The sequence below is a fragment of the Aotus nancymaae genome, unplaced genomic scaffold (assembly GCF_030222135.1).
Source record: "Aotus nancymaae isolate 86718 unplaced genomic scaffold, 86718_ANA_hifiasm-v0.15.2.pri h1tg000021l, whole genome shotgun sequence".
In the NCBI taxonomy this organism is placed as follows: domain Eukaryota; kingdom Metazoa; phylum Chordata; class Mammalia; order Primates; family Aotidae; genus Aotus; species Aotus nancymaae.
The window spans coordinates 2,905,891-2,912,063 of NW_026988433.1; positions in this window are offsets into that span (position 1 = coordinate 2,905,891).

Consider the following 6,173-nt stretch of genomic DNA (forward strand, 5'->3'; position numbering starts at 1 on the left):
TTCTCTGTGGCTGTGGAGACTGCCTTTCCCCAATGCAAGGCCTGGGGTTGGGCTTACTAGACCAGGGAAGGGCCTGGTTCTCCTGCTGGTGACGCAAGAGGTTGGGTCTTGCAGGGTGCTTTGCAGAGCAGGTGCTACGGGCTGAATTCATCTCTCCCCAGATTCATATGTTAGAGTCTCAATACTCAGTACTTCAGAATGTGACTGTACTTGAATACAGGGCTTTTAAAGAGGTGATTACGTTAAAATGAGGCCTTCAGGGCAGGTCCTAATCAGATTCGAGTGACGTCTTTGTAAGTGGAGGAGATGGGGACATACATGTGCAGAGGAATGACCACGTGAGGATATGGAGAGGAGGCGCTGTCCGCAAGCCAAGGAGAGAGGCCTCTGCAGGAACCAGCCCTGCAGACACCGTGAGCGTGGACTTCCAGCCTCCAGAACTGAGGGAGAGGACGTTTCTGTTTAAGCCACATGGTCCGTGGCACTTTGGGATGGCTACAGCAGATGACGAGAGGAATTCGGATTTAAATGTCCCTTCCACTTTAAATAATAGAAAGTCTTTCATCTTCAAAACCCTCCATTAAACTCTTCAACGTTGGCTGTAAAATAATTGCCTATAAGTACCATATGTCAACTCCTAAAATTCCAGGGAAAGAAACTTACAGGCCAGTCGATTGGTGGCCAGAGGACAATGGCGGGCAGCTTCTGGTCTTCGCACCTTACGCTTTTCCTTGTTGATGATGAGAAAGAAAACATGAACATAAGCCATGGTCAGTGGAAATGGTCCATAACATATGTCTCGGTGGCAAATCTGGGTTCATAACATGCAAACCTGACTCCCTTCCTTGGGTCACTCCAACACTTGCGTCTGGATTCTGAAGATGTTTCCCACGTGATTTTCCCCTGCATTCTAGCTGCATGAAGACCCACTTGTTCTTTTCCTCTGATTTCTGATTCTGCCACAGGCACTGTTAGAATTAGAGCACTGATAAGGAAAAAAACTGGGCCAGGATTTAAATTAATGCTTTTAGACAAATATCCGTTCCATCTTCAATTCTAATGCTAATTACATTTGTGGATCAAAGACCATTCGTTAAAGTTTTGCTTTTGAAAAACAGGGAGAGATTTTACTTTCTTGTTTGATATTTTTATGGGACTTGATGGGAATGGTGGGGGGCGGGTGGTGGGGGAGACAAGCATCTATGGAAGCAGGCCTCATGCAGAGAGGGTTTGTGGGGGGAAGAGCGAGTTTCCCAAGGTTCCGAAGCACCCTTTGGAGGCTCAGCGTCCGGAGTGCTGCGGTTACTCTCTTTTTTCTGCTGCAGTGGCTGTCTTGGTTACACGAGAGGACAGTCAATATGGGGTAAAATAAGAAACATGGGAAGAACTGGTCTATGAAAAACCAGGGAGGAAACTTAAATGCCTCTGCTTAATGAAAGAAGTGAGTCTGAAAGGCTGCACACGGAAAGATTCCAGTTAGATGACATTCTGGAAAAGGCAAGGCTTTGGAGAGAGTAAAAATCAGAGGGTGCCGGGGTGAGGGGGAGGGAGGGAGGCATGGTCAGAGCACAGAGGACTTTCAGGGCAGATGCTGTAATGGTGGGCACATGTCAGTACAAATTTGTCAAAACCCACAGAAGGTACGGCACCGAGAGTGAACGCTCACGTGAACTGTGGACTTCGGGCGATAATGACGTGTCACTGCAGGTTCATCAAGTGTACTAATGGACCCTCTGGTGGGCGATGCTGACGCAGGGGAGGCTAAGCCTGTGTGGGGGCGGGGCGGAGGGATAGGAAAACTGTATGTTCTGCTCAATTTTGCTGTGAACTGCTCTTTAAAAAGTCTATTTAAAAGAGGTGGAAGAAAGATTGATAGAATTTTTAAAACCTAAGCAAAGCTACTTTTTGGTGTGAGACCTGCATTGTAGCTACAGAGAACCCAAGTTGTTTGGGGAGCAGAGGAGGAAATCAAAGCAAATATGAAACAGAGTTGACCCCGAGAATCCGCAGAGCCTGGGGGGATTATCGGGGCAGGGAGATGGGTCTGCCAGCAGGAGGTAGCGGCATAAGAAAGGGGCAGAGGGAGGGATGGAAAATGCAGTCTGGGGATAGAATCACGAAAGCCAGTTTCTGAAATGAAGACGTAATAGCATTAAAAGCCAGGAAGAAGCTTCAACGGGGAAACGGGCGGCCTGCAGTTAGAAGAAGGGTTTCCAGGAACAAATAGGAAACGCACACACGTAAAGGCCTCCCTCCTCTCCATCGCGGCCGCCCGGCTTTAGTTTAGAGTCACATTTTGGGTGTGCCTCTAGGTGCAGGGTGTCACGGGGGCAAATGCAACTTGTGTTTGTGTGCTTGGGGGTTGTTCACATCTTCTTCCCCAATTCCCTTCGCCTGGCCTCAAGGCCAGCCACAAACTTCTGACTCATTTGTTTGTTCATGGAATGAATATTCAAAGAGCCTGCCTCCTAGACGAAGACACTCAACAAGTAAACAAACGCCCAGATAAAGTTGTTCCCAGTAGTAAATCAGTGGTAGGGGGTGGGCTGCGGGTTTGTTCAAATCAGGGCGGTGGTGGTGGGGGGAGGGGCGGTCCTGGCAGGCTTCCTAGAGGAGGCCACATTGGAATGGAGGCCTGGATGGCAGGAGCTGGAAACCATGTGGAGATCTGAGCAGAGAATTCTAGACAAAGGTAGGGGTAAGAGTGAAAGCCCTGGCCGGGCGCGGTGGCTCACACCTGTAATCCCAGCACTTTGAGAGGCCGAGGCAGGTGGATCACGAGGTCAAGAGATCGAGACCATCCTGGTCAACACGGTGAAACCCCGTCTCTATTAAAAATACAAAAAATTAGCTGGGCGTGGTGGCGCGGGCCTGTAATCCCAGCTACTCAGGAGGCTGAGGCAGGAGAATTGCCTGAACCCAGGAGGCAGAGGTTGCAGTGAGCCGAGATCGCACCATTGCATTCCAGCCTGGGTAACAAGAGTGAAACTCTGTCTCAAAAAAAAAAAAAAAAAAAAAAAAGAGTGAAAGCCCCGAGGCTGGAACATTCCAGAAACTCACCAGAAGCCCAGCATTTGAGCCTCAGTATACAGAACGTAAAGGTTGTGGGGTGGTCGGGGTCAGGGTGGGGGTGGCACTCTAGCTTCTGTCGTCTCCTGTCCCTAGTTCAGGAAACCCCTAAGTCTTGAGTCAACAGGATGGCTGGTCACCTCCACCGCAAAGGCCAGATCCTGCAGGAGCTGGGGCTCGGTAAGGGGCTGTGTTTGACATTAACCAGGGAGGCATGGAGCGCATGCATGAGCTGTGATCCGTATTGCAGATCCTGGCGGCGGGAGCATCATTCCCTGGGCGGCCTGATGCTTGGAGCTGGATGTGGCATGAAACCCGTGCACACTTGGCCCACAGAATCCTCCTCCAGTGTTCCTGCCGTGGGCCAGGCGCTGCCTGCACCTCCCCTCCAGGCCTCATTTCCCGCGGGGTTTTCCCTGCTCTCTGAATTCCAGTGAAAGCCTCAGCTCCCATGGTCTGCCCAGCACTGATAACGTCCAGAAAGAAGACAGACTCTGTGGTTGTCACCTGGGCTACGCATCCTGGTGGCCTTTGGAAAATGCCAGGCAGTCCCCGAGTTGACTAAAAGCTTCCACGAGTGGTTACGGAGGTGATGCTGCCCCAGTGCCCTTCTAAGAGTGGTGCTCGTAGCTCTCACGGTTCCTTGCAAAAGTAAACACCTCAAGCCCCCACTACCAAGTCTGCAGTCTTTCCGGTATCTGCACCTGTCGCACTTTTTCCTGTATTGATGGAGCGAATGCTCCTTCCCACAGTCAGCAGCCAGAGCCTCCTCCTATTTTCTGGAAACCTCTGCTCTCCGCCACTCCATGGCTGTGCCTTCTGCTGACCCTTCATTTTCCCGAAAAATCAATCTCTCCTCCAGTGGGTCATTTTCTTCCACACACTGACTCGCCTCATCTACTCCAGGGAGTCATGAACCTGTTGTCCCGCACACCAGCCGTCGCTCCTGCCGACGCCAGCTTCTCTTCACGGCACGCCCTGCGCAAGCTCAGCCTGACCACCTCACGCCCGCACCCTCCGTCCGCTCCTCCAGCCTCTCGGTCTGGCTCCACTGCTACCCGTCACACCCAGCTCTCTGCAGAACGCTGGTTCCTTCCAACCCAATGATCGCTTTTTTCTTTTTCTTTTCCTTAGATTTTAAAATGGATACTTAATATTCCTACATATTTATCTGACCACGTGATACTTGGTTACGTGCATACGATGTGCAGTAATGGAGCCGGGGTCCCGGGGCTGCCATCAGCCCGGTGCTCAGCATTTCTGTGTTGGGAACATCTGGAGCCCCTCCTTCTAGTCATTTTGAAACATGCCACACATTGTCGTCAACTCTGGTTGCCCTATCTGCTCTCAAACGTGAGAACTTCGTCCTTCTCTCTCACTGCGTGCTCCAGTCACTCGTGGGTCATCGTGTTACTCTGAAGTTCAGCGACATTGCACGTGACCGCCTCGCTTCCTACTCCTTGAAGCAGTCCTCTGTCTCCACCTCCAGGCCCCCCATTTCCTGGTCTTCCATCACCTGCCCAGCCACTCCCACGCCAGGGACCTCACTGGGCCTCCCTTTCCTTCTAGTGTCTGCGCAGAAGTTCCTGGAGGCTGTTTCTGGCTCCCCGTCTTTGCTCACTCCGACATCTTCCTAGAGATGAGATCATCCATCCCGTGGCTTTGTATGCTCTTTGCATGCGAAACAGGCCCAAATTTATATCTCTCTCCCACAAACCTGAGCTTCAGACTCATACATCTTACTGTGTGCCTGTACCTCTACTCGGAAATTGAATTTTGGGGCTGAATTTGGAATTGCCTTCCTGAAATCAACCTCTGTGGACTGGCATGCACCTCAACTGCCCACGTCTGTAAACGCCACTGCCCCTGCCTGGCCTAAGCCCCACCCTATCCCGCCTGGCCCCTGCCATTACAGCCTCCTAAATGGTTCCCCGATCTGTTCTCCAAACAGTTGCTGAAAACGCTTTCTTGGGCCTTTTCTTCTGAGGAAGTTGCGGTCGGGGGGGCTGTGGAGCTGTGGGCCGCCGCCCTCACTCCTGACTCAGTGCTGTTGGCCTTCGCCAGTGAACAAGTGGGTCAGGGAGCCATGCTGGACCATGGCTTTTAAAGACATGGGAAAACACTCACGGGGCCAGAGGTGGCAATTCACCGAATTCGAGCCTCCCTAATGAGCCTCAATGTGAAATCCCTGGAAAAGGTGCGTACCGACTCCACCAGGACTGCAAAGGCAGGGAATCTCCAAGTGAAAGGACCAGCCTAGATAGCCGCCTCCCCAGCCTTTGAGAATCACCACACGAAAAGCTCCTCGTAGTGAAGCTTCTATGACAGGCTTCCTTCCAGAGAACACACCCGCGACTCACCAACCTACACAGCCCTCTCGAGACTGCTAAGCAGATTATTCCCATCACTGTGGAGCCAGGAGTTGGGGTTGAAGTCAGCATTGCAGATAGTTATGTGGACTATTTTAATACATTGATTAGCAGTTTAAGAATATCCTTTATTGGGCTGGGAGCAGTAGCTCACACTTGTAATCCCAGCACTTTGGGAGGCTGAGGCAGACGGATCACTTGAAGTCAGGAGTTTGACACCAGCCTGGCCAACGTGGTGAAACCCCATCTCTATTAAAAATACAAAAAATTAGCTGGGCGTGGTGGCGGGCACCTGAGAGGCGGAGGTTGCAGTGAGCTGATAGCACGCATTGTACTCCAGCCTGGGCGACAGGAGTGAAATTCCATCTCAAAACAAAAAAACGAAACAAATCCCTTATTGGTTTCTCAAGGGTCTGAGAATAAACTGGCGCCCCTCCCCTACCTGCGGGCTCCTCCAGACCCGGTGCTGTCACCTGGCCACCCTCATCTCCTACCACCACGCTCCCTGCACATCACGGGGCTCCAGGCGGCCTGGGCATTCGACACATGCCCTTCCCTCTTTCTGGAATGTTCTTTTGGCATCCCTCCTCACAGTCACATTAACTCTCACTTCCTCAGGCCACCCTTCACTATCACTCTGTGAAAAGCAGGTCCCCGCCACTCCCTGTCACAGCACCCAGGCCCTGCCTGTGTTACACACTCCAGAAAGTGCTCCTTATGCACCTGCTCACATGC